Source organism: Chrysochloris asiatica, unplaced genomic scaffold (assembly GCF_000296735.1).
Source record: "Chrysochloris asiatica unplaced genomic scaffold, ChrAsi1.0 scaffold00094, whole genome shotgun sequence".
In the NCBI taxonomy this organism is placed as follows: domain Eukaryota; kingdom Metazoa; phylum Chordata; class Mammalia; order Afrosoricida; family Chrysochloridae; genus Chrysochloris; species Chrysochloris asiatica.
This window is the reverse complement of record NW_006408612.1, coordinates 9,556,490-9,579,967: the sequence shown is the minus strand read 5'-3', so window position 1 is coordinate 9,579,967 and position 23,478 is coordinate 9,556,490. Positions and strand designations below refer to the sequence as shown.

At 40.5% G+C, this 23,478-nt stretch overlaps 1 protein-coding gene and 1 pseudogene across 2 annotated transcripts in view; one reads left to right on the top strand and one right to left on the bottom strand.

Annotated features, from left to right (window-relative positions):
- The window catches only part of NFE2L2 (nuclear factor, erythroid 2-like 2), a 42,586-nt gene that overhangs the window by 1,590 nt on the left and 17,518 nt on the right, over positions 1-23,478 (top strand). The gene's annotated exons all lie outside the window — the stretch shown is intronic.
- LOC102830234 lies at positions 20,360-20,953 on the bottom strand (annotated as a pseudogene).

The following is a 23,478-nucleotide window of genomic DNA, read 5'->3' as shown; positions in this document are numbered from 1 at the left end:
AGAAATATATATGGTCTAAGGAAATGTGTTACTTGATGTTGTTAAGTGCTGTCAAGTCGATTCCGACCTATAGCGATCCTGTATAGGGTTTCCAAGGAAATGTGTTACTTGATAGGTAATAGGAAATGTGCTTGTGTGTAAATGTGACATTTAAAACTGATCCTGAATATCTAATAGAAGTGTTTGAGTTATTGGCGATGTATTATTTATTATGCTGGGTTTTTTCTTTAAAGTTGCTTCTTAAACTTCCCCTAGCAATGACTGGGATTGTTTCCTCCTGGTTTCCACTAGTATGAAACAGTAAATTCCTCTGTTTAGTAATAATCTGTAGGAGCACTTCTTTGGCCAAAGGTTATATGAGCTAATGAGCTTTAATTTCTTCAGATTCAGGGATTGTAAGGCCCTCTCTTATTTAAAAAATTGTCTTCCTCTATGATGAACTTTAACGTAAGTGCATTAAGCACATTGTGCTGCTTTCTTTTAAAGGTGAATTTTCCTGTTATGTTTGATTAAATTACTTTTCTTTGTAATTAGGAATCCGTTTGCATATTTGAAAATATGCAAAGAAAATTAAACAAAATTATAAACTGAATTCATGTCTTTTTTTTTTTTTTTTTAATTCGTGTCATTTAACAATGTAATAAATGGAGTCCTGGTGTGGCGCTGTGGGCTAATGTGTCAGACTGCAAAGTCCTTTGAACTGCAAGGTCGGTAGTTCAAGCTCACCAGCTGTTCCTTGGAAACCCTATACAGGGTTGCTATGGGTCGGAATCGATTCCACGGCACTTAACAACAACTATATAATAAAGTCATACTGTCTGGTTAAGAAAGATTTCAACAGTGTGTTTTGTCCTTTTGCCAAAGAAATTTCAGGTGTGAAATGCTATTGGTCATACAGGTCTTTCACTCTCTCTGAAGGAGAAGGTGCTGATGAACAGGATTTAACGTATTCATTATGGGAAGGATCCATCCATTACTGTTTTCGAGAGTGGGGTGGAGAGTTGAAGTACTTTTGTAGCTGAGGGATGAAGTTGATGTTGGACGAGACTGATAAGATTATTTTTAAAAATCAAACACAGAAAAAGAAAATTGGCCTCTTACCTCCTGAATCAATGTTAAGCAAAGAACAACTTGACTTTCTTAGATATGTGAAAAATCTCTTGAGGGTGTAGGAGAATAAACACCCAAGTCACAAGTCTTTCTAAAGCGGTAAAAATGCCTTGGGCCATTTTGAAGTCTTTCTTGCTAATTTGAGTTCTTATAAACAGTGCTGGGAAAGAAATAAACTTGTCTTACTTTAGAATTACCAGGAAGATTTGAAAATCAAATACATTATTTTTCTTAGTATTTATTTTTATTCAAGATAAGTTATACTTACAAAGCTGTGTGAGTAAAGGACATAAGTACATACATCCCCACCCCTGGAATTTCCTCTGTCCTGAAGAAACACATTTAAAGAAGGTTTGCAAAAATAATCTTCAATTTCTCCTTGAGCCAGGGTTAACATTTCAATTTGGACGCTTGTGTGCAAAAAGAATTGGGGAATAAGATGATACTAGGTAAGTTATTAAGCACTTCCCTGCATACCAGGCAAAATGGTAACTGCTTCACATTGATAAGTTCATAGTTGCCCCATGGAAATACTATTATCTCAGATTTTCAGGTGAGTAAAGAGACATTAAGAGAGAGGCCAAGAGTCCTGCTTGAAGTGACTCAGCTATTAAATGGCAGAGGTAGGATTTAGACATAGATAGTCTTATCTCTGGTGACTTGTAATCATCACTTCCGAATTGGACCATGACTTGTGGTTACAAAAGCCAAAAACCTAACCCATTACCACCAAGTTGATTCCAACTTATAGTGACCCTACATAGGACAGAATAGAACTGCTTTTTAGGGTTTCTGAGATAATATATGCTTACCGAAGCAGACAGCTTCATCTTTCTCTCCTGTGTAGCAACTTGTAGATTTGAATCTCTGATCTTGTGGTTAGCAACCCAATGCTTAATCCTTTGTATCACCAGGGCTTCCCTTTTCTTAGGACCTTATTGTTATTAAGTAAGTGCCTTTGAGGCTGTTCTGATGCATGGAGACCCTGTATAGCGTTTCCAAGAAGTAACTGGTAGGTTTGAACCTCCAACCTTGTGGTTAACAGTCCGCTGCTTATCCTATAGTGCCACACCAGGAATCTTTCATAGAGGCCTAAATGGGTTTAATTTAGAGAGGCAGAACTACTTCTTAATATAATAATAGTTTTAAATTTTCTGGAGTTTCAGCAGTGTTTGTAATTCTGAATCACATTTTTCAGAATCCAGTTTTCTTTCTTTTAATTAAATCTCCTCGTTATCTTTGTTTGCCTTGTTAGTTGGTACATTTTTCTGCCCTGTTGGCTCTTTATTTTGAAGTAATGATCTAAGATAAGTTTGTTGTTGTTGTTGTTAAGTACTATTGAGTTGGTTCTGACTCATAGGGACCCTGATAGGGTTTCCAAGGAGCAGCTGGTGAGTTTGAACTGCTAAAACCTTGTGGTTCAAACTGACCTTATGGTCAAGCACTTATCCTGTAGCAAGCAGCATACCAGGATATGTTTGGTAGTGAGGATATGGCAAAGAGCGGGACAAATTAAAACCAAACTATAGAGTTGATTCCAACTCACAACAACCTTATGTGTTATAGATTATAATTGCTCCATAGGGTTTTCTTGATTGTAATCCTTAAGGAATGAATTCCTGGGTAGTGCAAACAGTTAAGCATTTGACTATTAGCTGAAAGGTTAGCAGTTTGAATCCATCCAAGGCACCTCAGAAGAAAGGTGGCAATCTGCTTCCAAAAAGTCAGAGCTTTGAAAACCCTGGGAAGCAGCTGTACTCTGTTCACATGGATTCTAATCAGCATGAAATAGAATCAGTAGCAATTAGCAGCAACAGTCTTTACTAAAGCAGGTGACCAGACCCTTCCATTTGGGCACCACTGGGTGGGCTCCCACAACCTGTCTTTAGATTATTAGTTGAGCACAAACAGGGTTAAACCAGGTTGAATGAAAGTGGGTGGAATGGGATGAATTTTAGTTGAATACAGCTAGCAGAAACCTGTTGGCTCAAATTAAACACTAATCCCTTGTTTTGGCACTTCTGAATTGAAGCAAATATAAGGGCTCAAGTCTATCTAATTGAAGCTTACTTGGGGCTTTGAAAATAGTACATTTCAAAATTAAGTACTTTATTTCTTAGTCCTATCATTAAACAAGTTGTATTTGGAATCATTGTTTTATTTGAGTTAAGTATCCTGCAGAACTATTAGGAACTAGTGGATGAGTTGTCTATAAATTGGTCTCGGTAAGTCCAGGGTATGTATTGAAACAAATGCCTGGCCCAGTCATTTCTGAAAGTTTCTTGGTTTCTGTTGCACACCAGGGTGTGGGAGAATACAAATGTACTAAATTCAGTATTTAACTTGCTTCATTTCATCTATGGCTCTATAAATGTATGCTTAAGTTTACCATAATATGGGGAGTGGGGTTTATATTTTTATTATCTGATATCTAGGAGTTAAGAAAATTTCATTGCCAACTGCTTTTAACAAAAGCTCCAGCAAACACTTATTAAAAGGACTTTATAGTATAAACTATGACTTCTTCGCTTGACGTGGTCTACAAATTAAAGCAAAAATAAGTTCAGGAATATCCACTTTATATTCCCATTCAGTATTGGGAGTACATGGATGGTGTCCCTACATTAATTTCCCTCCCCACAAAACAAAATAGAAGACTTATTATAAGACTGCTAAAAGTGGTACCCCATCTAAAGTTAAAGTTTTCTACAGGTCAGTCATTGTTGCAGTAACTATTATGTTAAGAATATTAGGAACTCTAATAGGGAAAGGCAAGGAGCTCTGGGTAGCATAGTGGTTACGAGTTGGGCTGCTAACCTCAAGATAAGCTGTTAGAAACTACCAGCTGTTTCGTGGGAGAAAGATGAGGCTTTCTGCTCCCATAAAGACTTACAGCCTCGGAAACCCTGTAACTCCATGGCTCACAATCACTACCTCCACCAAAAGTGGGAAGCACTTCTTCCTAACTTTTTATGGCGTTGTACTATAATATGTGTGCTTTGAAGTCTGATATTTCCAAGTGTGTGTGTGTTCTATCTGTGTACATGTAGGTTTATTTGGCTGAAACTCTGGTACTAGTAAATGCAAATCCAGGATGTAAGAAGGAGTTAGGACACCGAGTCCACCTTTCAAAAGCCCTCTTGATAACTGATTCTTCTGAGTCACTATACTCCATCAACAACCTATAATCTGGAGATTTAAAAAAAAAAAAAAATTCCTTGGCAATTCCGGGCAGTCCTTTCTTTTTCACAACGTTGGAAATTGAGACTTTATCGCAATAATATTGGTCATGCAATGATGAGATCTGAACTTTCCGTTGCTTTTTCAAATTGGAGAAGAAAAAATGACTGGGTGAAAAAGAAAAATACCAAATCACTTTAGTCTTGATGTCTCCTTCTGAGCTTTCAGCTTTTCTATTTTGTATTTTTTAGGTCAATCTCCTTAATTGCTTTTTAAACTCTTTATTGATACTTATCAGTATTAGAGCATCACCCCAGAAAGAAACTTCATGTCCATTAACAATTAACCCCTACCCTCAATCCTCTTACTGTAAATGCTGCGGAGTCAGTTTCCACTCTAATACAGACCCTGTTTAGGGTTTCCAAAACTTTAAATGTTTTGCAGAAGCAGAAAGCTTCGTCTTTCTCCCGTGAAGCTCAAACTGCTGGTGGTCTCAAACTGCCTACCTTGTGGTTCACAGTCCAGTGCAACCACAAATATACTGCTTTCTGTCCCTGGATTTGCTTATTCTGGACGTTTCATGTAAATAGAATCCACAATATGTTGTCTTTTGTGACTTTCATTTAGCATACTGTTTTCAAGTTTCATCCATGTAGTTGTTGTTGTTGTGCTGTTGAGTCGGTTCCAAACTATAGCAACACTATGTAGGGTTTCTGAGGAGTGGCTGGTGAGCTGGAACTGCCAACCTTTCAGTTCAGGCAAACCTTGGGGTTCAAACTGGTGCAGTCCAGTGCATTAACCCGCATGTGTCATGTCTTATTATAGTAAAACTTGCGAAAGCCAGAATCGTCTCTATTAGGGAAGGAAAACGCTGATATTTTCCACTAAAATGAGCTGTAGAAAGTGGTAAGACTGCACTCTGTCAAAGGAAAAAACTGTGAAACCCAGAAAAGCAACGCAGTTCCAGCTCTCCGAGGTTTCACTCTATTGATTTAGACAACCTGGCTAGGATGTTTTACTTAAATGATGTAAGAAGGTTTTTATGTTTGATCACTGACCTTCACAGTTTGAAGATTTACACTTAAATTTGCAAACTGTGTTTTAAGGTGCCAGGCACATGTTTGAAATTCAGTAAATATAACTTGAGCGCTTTGATCTCTTGTGGAGATTTAGGTGATAACTTTGTATTCAAAAGGCTTTGCCTTAAATGAGTCAGTAGAATTTTTCCATGTTTTGTCAGGAATGTGGACTGTGATAACCTGCAGTCTACATTGCTAGGGAATAACATGATGACAGCAATGATGGAATGTGTTGTTGTTGTTAGGTGCCATCGAGTCTGTACTGACCCATAGTGACCTTCTACACAGCAGAACGAAACACTGCCGCCCGATCCTGGACCAACCTCACTACTGTTGCCACGCTTGAGTCCATTGATGCTGCCACTTGGCCAATCCATCTCACTGGGGGTCTTCCTCTTTTTCTCTGACCTGCACCTTACCAAACATGATATCCTTCTCCAGCAACTGGTCCCAGCAATTGGTCATGCAATGATGAGATCTGAACTTTCCGTTGCTTTTTTGTCTGAAGTATGAGAGACAAAGTTTGGTCATCTTGGCCTCCAAGGAGCATCTGGCTGCACTTCTTCCAAAATGGACCTATTGGTTCTTTTGGCAGCCCATGGCACTTTGAATATTCTCCTCCAACACCATAACTCAAAAGTATCAGTTCTACAGTCTTCCTTATTCATTGTCCAGCTTTTGTATGCATCTGAGGTTATTGAAAATATCATAGCTTGGGTCAAGCACACCTCAGTCCTCAAGCTGACATCTTTGCTCTTCAACACTTTAAAAAGGTCTTGGGTAGCAGATTTGCCTAATGCAATATGTCATCTGATCTCTTGACTGCTGCTTTCATGAGTGAGTGTTGATAGTTGATCTAAGAAGAATGAAGTCCTTGACAACTTCAATCTTTTCTCCATTGATGAGAATGTTGTTTATTGGTCCAGTGGTGAGGATTTTTGTTTTCTTTACATTGAGATATAATCCATACTGAAGGCTGTGCTCTTTGAGAAGTTCTAAATAGGTGTGCTGGGCACTTGCTCCTCAGTGGCCAGCTTTATTTTCAAGGGAGAGAAAACCTGGGGGCTAGGAAAGAACACCACCTGACCCTAGGAGGCTCCGAGACCTGCAGTATCTTTACTGGTTGTTGTTAAGTGCTGTTGAGTCGGTTCCGACCCATAGCGACCTTGTGTAGGGTTTCCGAGGAGAGAGGAGTGGCTGGGTTGAGTTTGAGCTTGAACCACCAACGCTGTGGTTCAACTAAGTTTGCAGTCCAGTGCATTAGCCCACAGTGTCACACTGGGGTTTTGTTGTTGTTGTTAAGTACCATGAAGTCGGTTCCGGCTCTTAGTGACCCTGCACAGGGTTTCCGAGGCTGTAAATCTTTATGGGAGCAGAACGCCTCATCTTTCTTCCATGGAACAGCTGGTAGTTTCGAACTGCCTACCTTGAGGTTAGCAGCCCGATTCAATTTGTAACCACTATGCTACCAGAAAGGAGCTCAGGTAGTGTAGTGGTTACGAATCGGGCTGGGAACCTTAAGGCCAGCAGTTCGAAATGACCAGCTGCTCCGCAAGAGAAAGATGAGGTGTTCTGTTCCAGTAAAGATTTACAGCCTCGGAAACTCTGTGCAGGGTCACTAAGAGTCGGAATCAACTCGACCGCACATAACAACAACAACAATGCTACCAGAGCTTCTTGTTTACTCCACACTGGGGTAAATTCCTGAATTCCTTGTATTCCTAGATCTATTTAAAAACAAAACCCAAAGAGCCTATTGCCATTGTGCCTAATTCCTCTACAGAGTAGAACTGTTGCCCCATTGGGTTCCCTAGGCTGTAACCTTTTACAGCAGTAGACTGTCATGCTTTTCTCCCAGAGAGCTCCTGATAGGTTCAGACTGCTGACCTTTCAGTTATCAGCTGAGCATCCAACCACTGCACCACTTCAATCAAACCCATTCAGCCAATTCCTCCTTATAGCAACCTTATAGAAAGAGTCCTGGTGTGGCACCACAGGCTAATGTGCTGGTCTGCAAAGTCGTAAAGTAGAACTGCCTGATGGGGTTCCCAAAGCTGTGGTCTTTATGGGAGGAGACTGTTAACATTTTCTGTCATTGGTGCCACTGGTGGCTTCAAACTGCTGACTTAGAATTAGCAGTTGGCTGAATGTACAAACCCACCAGCCATTCTTCAGAAACCCTATGCAGAGTTACTGTGAGTCAGAACTCAATGGCACTTAACAACAACTTATCTGTCTATTGAAGTCCAACTTTACCAGCAAATCAAAACCCAAACCGGTTGTCACTGAGTTGACTTCAACTCGTGCCAACCCTGTGGGTTTCAGAGTGCAATTGTGCTTCATTGGGTCTTCAGTGGCTGTGATCTTTCCAAAGTAGACAGGCAGGCTCTTTTGTAAGTAAATCAAAGACTCCAACTTTTTGGTTAGTAGATGAGCGTTTAGCCCTGTGTGCCACCCAGGAACTCCATATCCTGTACATAACTGAATGGTTTTTTGGTATACAAATCTGAAAACAGCTGGCCTCCCAAAGTTTTAGGGTATGTGTATATGTATGTCCCATGAAACAGTCCCATTTAAAGACTTGAGAGTGTGGTGGTGGGCCTCTAAGGCTGACTTAGGTCCTGGGGAACAGGCTAAGGTGTGGGCACCTTCTGGACCTGTCTAAGCTGCCCTACCCAGTGTTGCCAGGTAGATGTTAGGTGGTCCCATTCCACACTTGCCACCACCATCACTCACTCTTGGCAGCTGCTTCCTTTTCTGATACTCATCTTCAATAATTTAGAATTCCTTTTGTTGCCCCTCTCACTGTGTTCAGATTTAAAAAGAACAACTTAATCTTTTATTTTTTCTGAATGATGCAAATCATGTTTGTTTATCTCAAAATGGTAGGGTTTCAGTGTTAACATTTAGGCACTATGCAGTGTATACTTACTGATATTTTACTCAATTGTGCCTTTCATTGAATGCCCTTTCCTTTCTTTAATAGAATGTAGCCAAAATTCAGAAGGAGTCTTGGTATTGTAGAGTGTTACACCTTGGGTTGGTAACTGCAGGGTCAGCAGTTTGAATCCACCAGCCTCTCATTGGGGGAAAGAAGAGGCTTTCTGCTCCTGGAAAGATTTACAGTCTCGGAAACCCTGTGCTGGCTCGCTATCATTGTGAACCAACTTGATGGCAACATAGCAGTAGCAGTAGCCCCAAAGTCAGAGTGGGCTTATATACTCATTCCACATCCTCCTGTGTGTATATGAGAGAAAGGATCTGACCATAAGGTATATAGAATTTATATATGCCCTATAAAGGGTACAGGGTCCTGGTGTGCTGTGGGTTAATGTGCTGAACTGCAGGGTCGGTTTGAACTGCAAGATTGGTTTTTCAAGTCACTATGAGTCTGAACCGACTCAATGGCACTTAACAACAACAACAACATAAAGGATATGGAGTCCTGGTATAGTGTTGTGGGATAATGCACTGGACCACAAGGTTGGTTTGAACAGCAAGATTGGTAGTTCAAAGTCACCTGCTGCTCATCAGAAACCCTATGCAGCTATAAGTCGGAACCGACTCAAAGGCCCTTAACAAAAAACAACATAAAGGGTATATAGAATTTTGCTTTATTTCCAATCAGATGGTTTTTTTTTATCTGCTCTATACAGAATTATAATATTGCATGTGGATGCAGAACCCAACCTAATCCCAACCTGAGGAGTAAGAGTAGAGGGAAAAATAAACACAACACTGTTGCCTTCATGAAGAGAAGAAACATCAGAGGTACTTCTGCTTCAGGCGGCTAAGAGTTAACCAAGGGCCTGTCTTTTTCTTAGTTTGGTTCTCAGTACTGGAGCCATGGAGCCTTGCTGCTGTGTCTGGAATGTTGAAGAACTATGAATTTTTGATCTGGGGGAAAAAAAAGTGATTCTTTTAAAATATATATATTTAGATCATGGTAGTCAAACCAATAAATTTTTACTTGTCATAGGAAAATTGATCAGTTTGGGTAATGCTCAGTGACACATAATTGAAAAACCATCCCCACTGGACTGGAATAGGGCTAGTGTACTTTGTGCTAGCTGGGAAATGCTGCCAGAAGCCAGTCGGCTCAGAGCCCAGAAGTAGAGAAGGGGCAGGATGGGGCTGGGTCTGAAAGCTACAGGTGAGTAAGCAGCACAATGACAGGCTGCTGAGAGCTGGAGTAAGGATTGGAGCTGCTCTCTTTACTCATCAAAGACCTCTCACGTTTCTCTAAACCAGATGTTAGGCATCTCAGACCTGTTAACTTGCCTTTGGGACAAATCACTCTTGCGTTTGAGGGTGAATGTGCAGTGTAGCAACAGGGGCTTGGCATATTTTCAGGGGGAATGAAACTACAATGATCACTTTGTTCGGATATTCACAGAACATTTGATAGTTATCTATTTGTTTTAGTTAGTGGAGCTCACACATATTCAATAATGATATAATATTAGGAATTTCTCCAAAGACTGAGGTATAAATGGAGGCCCCATTAGGGGATTTCGCAAGTTATGTAAGTATTCCCACTATGGCAAGTTCTATGCACACACACCCCCAGCTGCCACTGAGATGCCAGGGAAGGATTGGTATTATATGGACACATTTGGGATTAGCTCTTGCCCTGTGTTCCAGATTTTCCAAAGTTTACTTGATAACAGTACAATTTTGCTATAAAGCTTCAGTGATGCTTGTGTGGGTGCTGGAGAAGATAAAAAAACAGAATCAAAGGAAACAACTAATCTTTTTATTTTGGCTTGTGTGAGCAACCTACTTGTTTTATTTTTAAGAGAACTAGCCTTTTAGTATTGCAAGACATCTAAATACAAACAACAAGAACATGCCAAACTATACTAAGCCCTTGATGTGTTCCCTTATTTGATTTTGACAGTCTATGGAAAAACAGACTCTGCTTTCCATTTTATAGATGAAAATCCCTTTCATGGAGATTAAATAACTTGTCCAGGGTCATACTACTAGCAAGTGCAAAACAGAGAGAGATTTTAGATGTCCATACCCATAGTGTCTCCCTCCTCTCTCCTTCCTCTTTAGAAAAAAGTCTGGAAAATGAGGGGAAAGTGGGGTTGCCTACTTTCTTGTCCTTTTGTTCACCATTAATCTGGAGGAAATAAATACTACTTTCTATGAAACCAACTTAGTCAACACTTATACTGTTTGATTGCTATTATATTATCCAGATAGCAAAATTCTTTAATGAATACTTAAAGATACTATCTGGTGTGGCCTTGTAGGATAAGCACTGGACTTCGAGCCATAAGGTCAGTGGTTTAAACCCACCAGCTACTCCTAAGAAATCCTGTACAGGGTCGTTAAGCGTCGGAATCAACTTGACAGTACTTAACAACAACAACCATATTGTTGAACTGACTCCATGGCATACCACCACCACCACTATCATACTATTGTTGTTGCTATTAGGTGCCTTCGAGTTGGTTCTGACCTGTAGTGACCCTACGTACAGAACGGAACACTGCCCGGTCCTGTGCCACCCTCACAATCATTGATCTGCTCAGGCCCACTATTGCGGTCACTTGTGTCAGTCCTTCTTGTTGTAAGTCTTCCACTTTTTCAGTGATCTTTTACTTCACCAAGTATGATGTCCTTCCCAGAGACTAGGCCCTCCTGATAATATGTCAAAGTGTGTGAGACGAAATCTCACCATTGTTGCTTCTAAGCAGCATTGTAACTGTACTTCTTCCAAGACGGGTTTATTCATTCTTCTGGCAGTCCATGGTACGTTCGATATTCTTCACCAGCACCAGAATTCAAAAGCTTTACTTCTTCTCTGGTCTTCCTTATTCATTGCCCAATGTTTACATGCATAGGTGATTGAAAATACCATGACTTGGGTCAGGCAAACCTTAGTTCTCAAAGTAACATCTTTGTTTTGGAACACCTTAAAAGGGTCTTTTGCAGCAGATTTGCCCAATGCAGTACATTGTTAGGGTTTTGTTGTTGTTGTTGTTGTTGTTTTTGACTGCTGCTTCCATGAGTGTTGATTTTAGATTCAGGAAAAGTGAAATCCTTGACAACTTCAATCTTATCTCCTCTGATCATGATGTTATTTATTAGTCCAGTTTTGAAGGTTTTTCATTTATGTTAAGGTACAGTTCATACTGAAAACTGTATGTAGTCTTTGATCTTGATCAGTAAGTACTTCAAGTCCTTTTCGCATTCAGCAATCAAGATTATGTCATCTATATGTTGTAGATTGTTAATAAGCCTTCCTTCAATTCTGATGCTGCCTTCTTTTATATATAGTTCAGATCCTCAGGTTATTTGCTCAGCATACAGGTTGATTAAGTATGATGAAAGGATTTAACTCTGACATGTACCTTTCCTGATTTTAAACCATGCAGTTTCCCCTTGTTCTGTTCAAACAACAGGTTCTGTATAAGTACAATGAAATATTTTGGAATTCCCATTCTATATAGTATTATCCAAAGTCCTGGTGTGGCATTGTAGGGTAAGCTCTGGACTACAAGGTTGGTGGTTCAAACTCACCAACCACTCCTCAGAAACCCTGTACAGGGTCACTAGGAGTTGGAACTGATTCAACAGCACTTAACAACAACAACGTAGTGTTATCTATAATTTGTTATGATGCACATAAAGTCAATAAAACACAGGTAAATATCTTTCTAGCACTCTGCTTTCAGCCAAGATCCATCTGACATCAGTAATGATACCCTTTGTTCCACATTCTCTTCTAAATTGGCTTGAATTTCTGGCAGTTCACTATTGATGTACTGCTGCAATCATTTCATGTGTCTCTTTTAAAAAATCAGTTTTATTGTTAACCTGAAGGTGTGTGTGTGTTTGTAGTGCTTAAGAAAATACTTAGTACAATATTCAGTGATTAATTTCAAAGGATTATTATTGAGAGTGGTCAAATGGTTTTTCTGTGATGAGTAGTTGGATCATAAGTGGTATAAAACAAATTTAAGTAATTAGAACTCTTTAACCCCACCTTACATATACAATAAAAATGCTGGATTCTGAGGTTAATTACTGTGCACTATTCTTTAAACAAATATTTATTAGGTATGGAGTCTTGGTGTGCCACTGTAGGATAAGCACTGGACTGCTAACCACTAACCCACCAGCTGCTCCTCCGAAACCCTATACAGGGTCTTTGTGAGTCAGAACGAATTCATTAGCACTTTAAACAATCTGTATACAAGCTAGGGAGCTCTTAGGACATACTGCTTTAATCTACTGAGATAGTAGCACAGTGTTCTCCTTGAGGGACATTTGTTTTGCAAATTTGCCTCACCTTAATTAATTAATTAAGAGTCCCAGTGTGGTGCTGTGGGACAAATGCAATATATTTGTATTGGACTGGACTGCTAGATTAGTTTGAACCTCAAGGTCAGCGGTTCAAATGCACAAGCTACTTCTAGAAATCCTATACAGGGTCGCTATGAGTCGGAACTTGTTCTTGGATTGGTGACTGCCTGGAATACCAGATGCTATAGGCATTGGAGTCCTGGTGTGGCACTGTTAAACCGAAAGGTCAGCAGTTCAAACTCAACCAGCTACTCCTCAGAAACCTTATACAGGGTCACTATGAGTCAGAACTGTCTTGATGACACTTAACAGCAACAACAATGAAATAATCCCTTTGTTTTCTATAGGGCATGTTTTACTATACCATAATTAATACAAATTAGTTTATAGTCTCTCTCTTCTAGGGTGGGGGTGGTTGTTAAGTGCCATTAAGTGGATTCTGACTCATGGTGACTTTTTGTGATGGAGTAGAACTGCCTCATAGGGTTTTCTAGGCTGTCATTTTGATGGGAGCAGATCACTGGGTCTTTTTGCTCTGGAGTCATTGATGAATTTGAGCTGCTAAGCACATTGTACCATTGTACCTCCAGGGCCCATTCTTCTCTAGGGGAGGCATTGCATTGTATTCTTTTTGTAATACTGCTATTTAGCACCATGACTGGTTAGTGTACTTTATAACCCAAAACCAAACCCATTGCCTTAAGTTGAATCCAACTCATGGTGACCCTAAAGAACAGAGTAGAACTGCTCCCTGGGGTTTCTTAGGCTGCCTGCAAATCTGTATGGAAGCAGACTGCCTAATCTTTCTCCTGAACAACATCTGGTGAGTGTGAACTGCTGGCCTTTCAGTTAACAGACTACTGTTTCACCAACTGCATTACTAAACACGAGAGTGAGTCTGTAACTGTGACCAGGGAGCTCGGTATGTAATAGAAGAGAGACTTCTCAGGATGGGCCTGGCCATCTGCTTCTGAACGGTCACAACCTTGAAAACCTGTGGAGTAGTTCTCCTCTGCTCATTGGGGTAGCCATGGCTCAGAAGCAGCTAACAACAGGATATGACCTATGACAGTGAAGAGGAGAAAATGTAATTTTCCAACTGGGTACTCAGTGAAGGCATCGTGGAGGAAGTGGCATTTTAACTGGTAGGATTTTGGTTGGCTTTGGCTTCAGTTGGAAGTCCAAGGAATGGTGCAAGCATGAGTTGAACTACTGCAGAGCGCTGAGTCGATGGGGCTGAAAGGTTCGCTTGGGACAGAACCGTAGTGGGCCTTTAGTGCCTATTTGAAGTGTTTCAAGCTTAAACAGGCATCTGGAAACCACGGGAAGCTTTGAAAAGGGAAAACCCATGAGCTATAGGAAGTTGTTAAAGAAATGAATGGAAAGGTACAAATTAGAGGCCGTAAGATGGTGAGGAGACTGCTGTGTAGTTTGGGTGTGAGTAATAATAGTAGGGTGACTTAGTAGGTTTGGCATTGAACCATGCATAAAGGATCTATAATTATATCTCTAAATTGTACTTCTGTAACTATAGCACTCAACCTCAAGATCGGTTTGAACCGCAAGGTCGGCAGTTCAAACTCACCAACCTCTCCTTGGAAACCCTATACAGGGTCGCTCTGAGCCTGAAGCGACTCCATGGCACTTAACAGCAACCATTTAAAAAGAAACTGTAAAACATGCATTGTATGTATGCTTATGCTGGCCCAACCGTGAAAGCAGTTGGGCCCAAGCTATTACATCAGTATGTTTTAACTTAAACTCATCTGCCAGTGTATCGTGACATTGATGAGAACAGAGGAAAAACCTGGGATAAGTTGATGTTTTGCCTTAAGGAGGGCAGATTCTTTTCTTCCCCAAGGGTTACGGAGGGTGTTCTTTCTTTTTTGCCCATCTCAAAGATAGATCCGTTCCTACTGTCTGTAATCTTTAACTGTTTAACAATCTGGCCCTTGACTTCCATTCAGAACGATTCATCCAGGGAAATAAAAAACCAAGACTGTATCTTTCCTTTTCTCTCCTAGGAGGTTTGCTGGTGAGCCCCATGCTAAGGAGATGGGGCTTCTAACAACAGTGCTGCCAATGGTAGCTTTCCTCTTAGGTCCTACCCTATCCCTGTCATGGTACTCTAACAAACTACTTTTGTCATGTGTGATCCTTACTCTGCCCTGCCATGTAAAGAACACTATCCCTGTTTTACAGTTGAAGAACTCTGACTCAGAGAAGTTACGTGGTCGAGATGGCCTCAGTTTCATCATCTTTGGAATATGAGCAAAATCTGTTGGAATTAAATCTTATAAAGAACTGGGCACAGGATCTAGCACACAGAACACATTCAACAAATGATGGATATGAAAATTGTTCTCATAATTATAACTCTTCAAGGATAGTTGAATGTGTAGAGAGCTAGGACTTCTCTGGCTCATTTGGGGGTGGGAGGGGGGAACCCTCCTTGAACTCTAGCTAAACATTCATGCCTGGTTTTGCTCTTTGCTATAAACACATTCTTTTGCAGTCTTCCCTGTGCTTGTTCCTGGCAGAAAGTTCATCCACAGAATGGCCTTGAGAGGTGTCCTAAAACAGAGAGCGCCTACCTGTACCCCCTGTGGGCCCTCCAACCTGCTCACTGGATTCCCTGTAACTGTGATGATTTTGAAAACATCCCATAGAGCTCTCTCCCAGGCCCACTCCTTCACCTGTGGCAGAATAACTGTCTAGGCTTGTGGACGTGGAAGTGGAGCAGTATCCATAGGCAAGTTATTAGGACAGAAGGAGTTTGGGGAATGGAATTGCATTCGTGCAAGGTAAACTCCAAACATGATGAATTGAGTTGACCCAGCATGGCCTTATTCTCTTCTCACTTCCCTCCCCATCTTTTAGTCTTCAAAGGCTCCAAAAGATTTCTTTTGTGATACCAACCCCAAAGAAATTTTTCCCTTAAGAGGCAGAGTGATGAAGGGAAGGCTAGCCTTCTGAAACCCTGTAGGGAGATGACATGGTTGAACAATTTTACATTTGCTCCCCTTGTTACTGTGCACCCATCTGAAACACAAACAAGTTATGACCTCATATTCTGTTTTTTATGTTGTAGTGGTTAGACCCAGAAGCTTAAAAATTAGGTGCTTCTCACGTTCATTTGATAGCTTCAATAGGAATGTTGTTGCTGTAAAAGTGGTGTCAAGTCGGTTCTGACTCACAGATGGTGAGCTTGAATCTCCAGCCTTGTGGTTCAAGCCCAAGTGGTGGCAGTTATTACTATTGCTTAGACTACATCATGCCTATCTTTGAAACTTGACACTGATCTTTCACTCTTAAATCTTAATGTGAAGGCTTACCAACTAGTCATTGTCCTTGGGTTTAGTTGTTTTATTGAAATTTAGTTGTTGTATTGAAAAGCTTCACATTAAAGACATGGATTCCTATGATGATTTTAAGAGACTAATACAATTACAAGTTAACTGGATTTCAGTATTCATCCTAAGGCTGCCTGAATTGATCTGTATCTATAGACAAATATGTTCTAATAACAATTACCTTTTTAAGAGGTACAAATTGCTACCTAGCAACTGATAACAACCATGGATACGATGTAGTTTCAAACATATACATATGAAAGCACTTGAAGTATAATTTCCAAACTCCTCTTCGAGAAGATTTCTTGCAAATCTCAGATATTTTCCCTGTCTCATCATACAAGGCCTCTCTTTTCTCTCCATTCATCAGATGACCTTTGCATTGTGTGGGGTCTGGACCATAGCATTGCTGAATATAGCACAGTAGTATCCACCTAGTCATTATGAATGAACCATCTTAGGGATTTAGACTCCTGAGACTCTTCACGAGTTGTTGTTAAGTGCTGTCGAGTCGGTTCCGACCCATAGGACCCTGTATAGGGTTTCCAAGGAGCAGCTGGTGAGCTTGAACCACCACCCTTGCAGTTAAAACGGCTTTGCAGTTAGCAGGATGATGAATATTACCTGGTGCCATTTGGAAGCATTTATATTCTCAGGGTACCCTCGAGGAGTAATTTCCAAGATGGAGGCGATTGGTTCACTAGAATTCACCTGTAAGGACCGTCATCTGCTGTCCGTAAGCCTATAGCTGCACTTCCAGGAATTAGCTACCAGCCACTTAACAACGTTTGAGGACTTGAAATACAACTAGTGTGACTGTGAGAAACTGCAGTTTTAACTTTAATGAATTTAGACCTAAATTTAAAAACTGAAGCAAGTTGAAATCTTTTTCTATTAAATACAACTATATTGTTTTGACAGAACTATATTTCATGTTATTGAATTGTATAATATACTATTCTTGTAGTGTGCGTTGGATGTGTGTCATTTTTAATATCTCACAAATCATATTTTATGTTGGTTGCATGTTAAAATAATAATCTTTGGTTATATTGGGTTAAATAAATATATTACTAAAATTAATTTGACTTTTTTTTTTTAAATGAAGACTACTAAGCTGCTTATAGGAGCTCTGGTAGCGTAGTGGTTACAAATTGGGCTGCGAACCACAAGGTCAGCAGTTCGAAACTACCAGCTGTTCTGCAGGAGAAAGATGAGGCATTCTGCTCCCGTAAAGATTTACAGCCTCAGAAACCCTGTACAGGGTCAGAACTGACTCAAAGGCACGTAACCAACACCATCAAGCTACTTAAGGAGTCATGGTGTGGCACTATAGAGTAGCACTGGACTGTTAACCACAAGGTCGGCAGTTCAAGCCCACCTTGGAAACCCTCTGCGGGGTCACAGTGAGTTAGAACTGACTCGATGGAATTTAAGAACACAACAACAAGCTATTTAAATGTACCGGTGTGGCTAACGTTATCTATGTAAGGGAGTGCTGTTTTACAGCATCTTATCTGTTCTGTTAGCTAAAATTTACTAATTTTTAGAAATTTAAAATTGGTTTTCAGACTTATATTTTGGACTTTGTAAAATAAAAGATAGGGACTTTAGGGGCCATCTAACCTTACCCCAACGTTTTGCAGGTGAAAAACCTGAGGTAAACGTTTCTGCAACATTGTTCTCTGTAGTTGGTCACTTTGAATCCTGTGTTTTCTTGACATTGGGAATATAGAGGGTAACAGGGATAAAAGAAGGACTTAAACTTCCTTCCACCAGCTCCAGACTGAAGAAAATGCCTACAAAGTTTTGGTGCTTTGCCTACCAGTTAGAGGACTGTGAGGTCATTTAGGTGTTCTGCATGTATGAGGGTAAGTCAAAAAGTATTGCTACTGGAGTCCCAGTTCTTACATGCATTTGAGTCTGATCCAAAAAAAAAAAACAAAACATGTTTGAACATGTGTCTACAATCAGTGGATGGCTACAGACAAGTTCACTCAGTAATACACTTGTCTTCAGCTCCTTAAGGTACCTTCAATAAAAAGGGTTAATCAAAACAGTGGCTTCCAAGATCTGCTGGCCCCATTCAATTCAAGGCCGAGAGGTCAGCTCAGAAGGTGGTGGTGATTGTTTTCTGGGATCCCAGTAGGATAATCTTAATAGATTTTCTCAAAGGACACAGGATGGTCGTGCAGGCTTATTAGGAAGAAGTTTTAGGAAGACTGAAAACTGCACTGGTGGAAAAAAGGCGAGTAAGTTGCACCAAGGAATTTTCCCATCATGACAGTGTACCTGCTCGTTCATCAAAGGGTTATCCCACGAGAACTTCATTGGGAAACCTTACCCCATTAGGGCTCGACAGCCCTAAGCTTGCTTCTTCAGACTTCATTTTGTTACCCAAATTCAACATTTAAAAAGACCATGAGTTGAGTTCTCTGAGATCACCAAAACTGCTGTTTTGACACAGTATTAGTCAAAGAATGTGGAATTCTCAAAAAAGGGTGAGAGAGATGGAAACACCACCTTCAGAAGTGTATAGGCCTAGATGAAAGATGTGTTGGGAAATAATTGCTTCATGTTTTGATATTTTTGTTTAACAAAAAAAGGTTTCTGTGATTTTATAGCAATACTTCTTGACTGACTCTTATATTTTTGTTGGGCAGTGTAATGATACTTTCCTGGGGAATAGTAATAAGGTAAAAATAACTCCCATGCTGTGAGTGTTTACTTTGGAAAATGGCATACAGCTGACTTTCATATTTTAAAGAAGCCCTTTTCTCAAAGTCAGAGGTTTTAAACCAGACCCACAGCGTTTGTCCTGAGGAAAACACAGAAAGCTTAATTTTTGTTTGTTTGTTTTCTGGTATTGTTTTCATATTAGCAAAGCTGATTTAGGAAAGGAAGTTATCAACTTCAGTTAACAATCCAAAATTTCATTTTGTCTTTGAGGATTTGGGGGCAGAAAAGAACAAGAGTCAGCCGGGCTAGACTTGCTTTTTCTTTAGAAGTTTACCTTGTATGTTGTTGTTGTTGTTGTTAAGTGCCGTTGAGTTGGTTCTGATCCATAGCGCCCCTGTATAGGGTTTCCAAGGAGCCGCTGGTGAGCTTGAACCGCCAACCTCACAGTTCAAATGGCTTTGCAGTCTGGCACATGCCAAAACTGCTGATTTTGCCGGTTGTGCTTAAGTGCTCACCTGTTGAGACCTTGTGCATGCAAATGTTTTGCTAGTTTCTCATGTTGACTGGAAAAAGGAGTAGACTGGTGGTTAAGGGAATTCTATACGCTGAACAACTCACGCTTTTGAATGTCAAATTTATTCTCTTTTCTCTTTCTTAGTCTCAGTTGTATAGTTAGAAGACCATGGGAGGGGCCTGATTGTGAAAGGATTCTGAATGTAATATATGATCCTTTGTGCAAACACTACGTACGTACTTAGTGAGTACCACATGCTGGTACGATGCCAAGTGAGAAGGACATAAATGAGCTGGGACACGGTCTCACATTGCTGCTAGGAGTTTAAAAGACATAAGCACTGTGGGCGGCTATTTGGCAGTATTTATTTAGAATTTAAAAATGCATTTACTCTTTGATCCAGCAATTTCAGGTTGAAGTATTTATTCTACAGATATCTTCACACTTAAAAGTTATTTACACACAAAGATACTCATTATAGCATTACTTGTAATAACAGAAACTTACAAACAACTTTAAAAGTTCATCAGTGGGATGTTGATTAAGTAATTTTGCTATTAATATATTATTATGGTACATTCTTATAGGAAATCCCTGCATGGTGGTTCGAATCTACCCATAAGTCTTGGAAGGTAAGATTGGCAATCTGCTTCTTAAAGATCCAAGCCTAGAGAACCCTATGGAGCAGTTCTACTCTGCACACAGGGGGTCGCCATGCATCAGAATCTACTCAATGGCAACAAACAATAGCATCCTTACAATGAAATACTCACTGTTCAGCCATTTTAAATAGTAGGACACTGTCATGTCTGCCTATAAAACTATCCCCAAAATATATTAAGTGGGGGAAAATAAGCATTATATTGAACACTATTTTATATATATATAAAATGTGTGTGTGTGTTTGTGTGTGTGTGTGTGTTCAGGAGAGTATCTTTGTTAAGAAACACCCCCAACACACACAAAAAATACTCGATTCTAGTCATTGCCTTGGGGAAGTAAACTGGAAGATGACTTTTGGAATTTTTATATGAGGGAGACTTCCAAATGTTCATGGGAAAATGTTAATTTTTTTCCATAAAGTTTGTGTGTGTGTGTGTGTGTGTGTGTGTATGATATCTCATTTAATCATTTTTGTTTACAACTGAAACTGGGAATTCAAAATTAACATCCTTGCCTGTTAGCTTCTTATACACACCAGAAAAGGTTCAACCTTGTGTTCTACATTGTTCTGCTGTGCTTTGTCTAAATGAACCTTTATAAGACGGCTGCTGTCCAGCTTTACTCGGATTCTCTTGCCCACGATTTCACTTGGGAAGACCAAGTCTTCAAGGATTGCATCATGCACAGCAGTCAGCGTGCGGCTCCTGGGACACTTTTGCTTATTTTTTGTATGGCTTTTTCCAGTTGGTTTAGGTAGAATTCTCTTCTGAGCAATCAAGACCATGTGCTTTCCACTGAACTTGTTCTCCAGTTCACGTACTAGGCAGACTTGGATTTTCTGGAAAGAATTCAGTTGAGGAACAGGAGCTAAGATAATAGCTTTCCGACCTCCACCAACTTCAGTTTCCTTAGCTGCAGTTATGTTCAGTTCTCTTAACTGAGGCTTTAGGTCCGAGTTGATCTCTAGCTCATTGAAGAGCCTGAGAAATACCAGACTCGAGTTCATCCAGCTTTTCGCCACTGGGCTTCACAGTCTTTGCACTTGAACTGAACATGGCCTTTTTCTTGCTGAGCACCGGCCTAGGAAGAGTTTTTGAAACCCCCCTTGTATATTGTACTATAACTTGTGTGGTCTATTCAGAAAAGGCATTGGCATACCCTAACCCTATCAAGATCTAATTATTTTCTGCTTTCAATGTTTTTTGTTGTTGAAATAATGTGTTTTTGGTAATGGGAAGCATTTTGAATAAAGTGAAAGCAATTTTGGGGAGTTCTGGTATGGTGCTGTGTGCTAAAGTTGTTTGAACTGCAAGGTTGGTGATTCAGGCTCACCACCTGCTCCTTGGAAATCCTATACAGGGTCACTATGGGTCGGAATCAACTTGACAGCACTTAACAACAACAACTACAGCCTTTGATACAGCTGTGCTGCATCTTCACTCAGGGAAGGTACAGAGCCTGAAGCACTTTCTAGAGCTAGTTCTGTTTTGTGTGAGCACCAAGGAATGGCATCACAGTGTGTTGGAAAGAGCCTCCCAGGCTTGGAATGGGATGTTCTGGGTTGTATGTAGTTCTGATTCTGCTGCTTGCTGAGCATGTCATTTAGGGCAGTTTGCTAGATCCCCAAAGCCTACGTTTACTAATCTGTACGTGACAAAAACAATATCTGGTTTACCTCCCTCACTTGACTGTAAACCAAAAAAAGAAAAAGAAAGCAACCCACTGCTGTTGAGTTGATTTCGACTCATAGTGACCCCATATTGTTGTTGTTGAGTGCCACTGAATCCGTTCTGACCCAGCAACCCTGGGTAGGGTTTCTAAGGAATGACCAGTGGATTTGAACAGCCGACCTTGTGGTTAACAGTCCAATGCTTATACTACAGCACCATACCAGGACTCCTAAGGACCCTATGTAGTTTTTATGTGCCGTCAAGTTGGTTCCAACTCATAGCAACCCTGTATAGGGTTTCTGAGGAGTGACTAGTGCACTTGAACCACCTACCTTGCAGTTCAAACCAACCTTTCAGTCTAGTGCATGAACCCACAGCACCACACCAGGACCCTATAGAACAGAGTAAAACTGCTCCATAGTATTTCTGAGACTGTTTATCTTTATAAGAGCAGTCACGCTCATCTTTCTCCTGTGGAGTGACTGGTGGGTTTGAACCACCGGCCTTTGGAATTAGTAGCCCAACGCTTTCACCACTGTGCCACTAGGGCTTCTTACACACTACTGTGTTGTTGCTGTTATTAAGTGCTATTGAGTCGCTTCCGACTCATAACAACCCTGTATAGAGTTTCTAAGGAGCAACTGATGAGCTTGAACCTTGTGGTTCAAATGACTTTGCAGTCAAGTGTATTAACCCACAGCGTGAGGCTCAAAGAGATTACCCGTGAACATTCCTGTAACCCTTGAAGTCCTTTGCAAATGCTGGCTGTAAAAGAAGCTGTGTAGCAGACAGGCTAGAGTAAGCGAGGCCATTGACCTCTGAGTTTGCGCAAATCATTTCATCCTCAGTTTCCCTATTTGAAAAATGAATGAGGCTGTTTGGGTGATCCCTAGTGCCCTTGCTCAGTGTGGCATTCCATGTGACAATTATTAACAGTAATTCCTGGTGACTTTGGCAAGATGGCTGAATAGGCAGACACACTACACGGATAGAAAGTTATTCATGGGCTAGAGGCTATACACATGTTAACATGGATAACAGGGCAGACATACAACAAGAGGGAAGTTAGAGGCAAGGTGAAGGGAGTGGGAGACACAGGAGGAATGCAGTGCTTAAAGTGAATAGTGGTAAATACTCGTAACTGGTGGTACATGGAGGGGATTGCAATCATTGTAGTGACTGAAGTATATGAGTTCTTGTGTAATGATCTGCTCTGTAAACCTTCACTCAATTCACAGTAAATTAAAAAACAAAACAGTAATTCCCATTTCAGCTGAACTGAGTCATATCAAACCAAAACCAAACCCATCACCGTTGAGACCATTCCAACTCATAGCAAGCCTGTGGGACAGACTAGAACTGCCCCACAGAGGCCAGGGCTGTAATCGTTACGGAAGTACTGACTGCCACATCTTTCTCAAGCGGAGCAGCTGACTGACTGGAACCTCCAACCTTTTGGTTATCAGCTAAGCGCTTCCCCTCTGTGCTAAGATGAGACATGTTATCTGAAAAGTCCAACTGTAAGAAGGAAGTCTCTATGTACGAGAAGGTTCTTTGCACTGAAGATTCTGAACCTGTATGTCAGGGAAGTGAAAACATTATCACCATCAAAAAGGAATAGAAGGAGGAAATGGAATATGTGGCTGCTGAAGCCAGAAAAACTGGTGATGCCTGGCTACAGTTATGGAATTTTTTGATTAACATTTCTATAGAAGACTCTTAATCAAATCAAGATGACGAAATGCAGAACAGAATTTAACTTTTTATGGACTCCAGACTTTCTGGAGCTATGGGGCTAGATGAGTCCCCATAACTATTGCCCTGAGATCATATTTAAACCTTAAACCAAAAATATCCTGAGGCTGATGAAAGGAGATGCGGATAGGTCTCTTGTGGTACACAATAGTGAA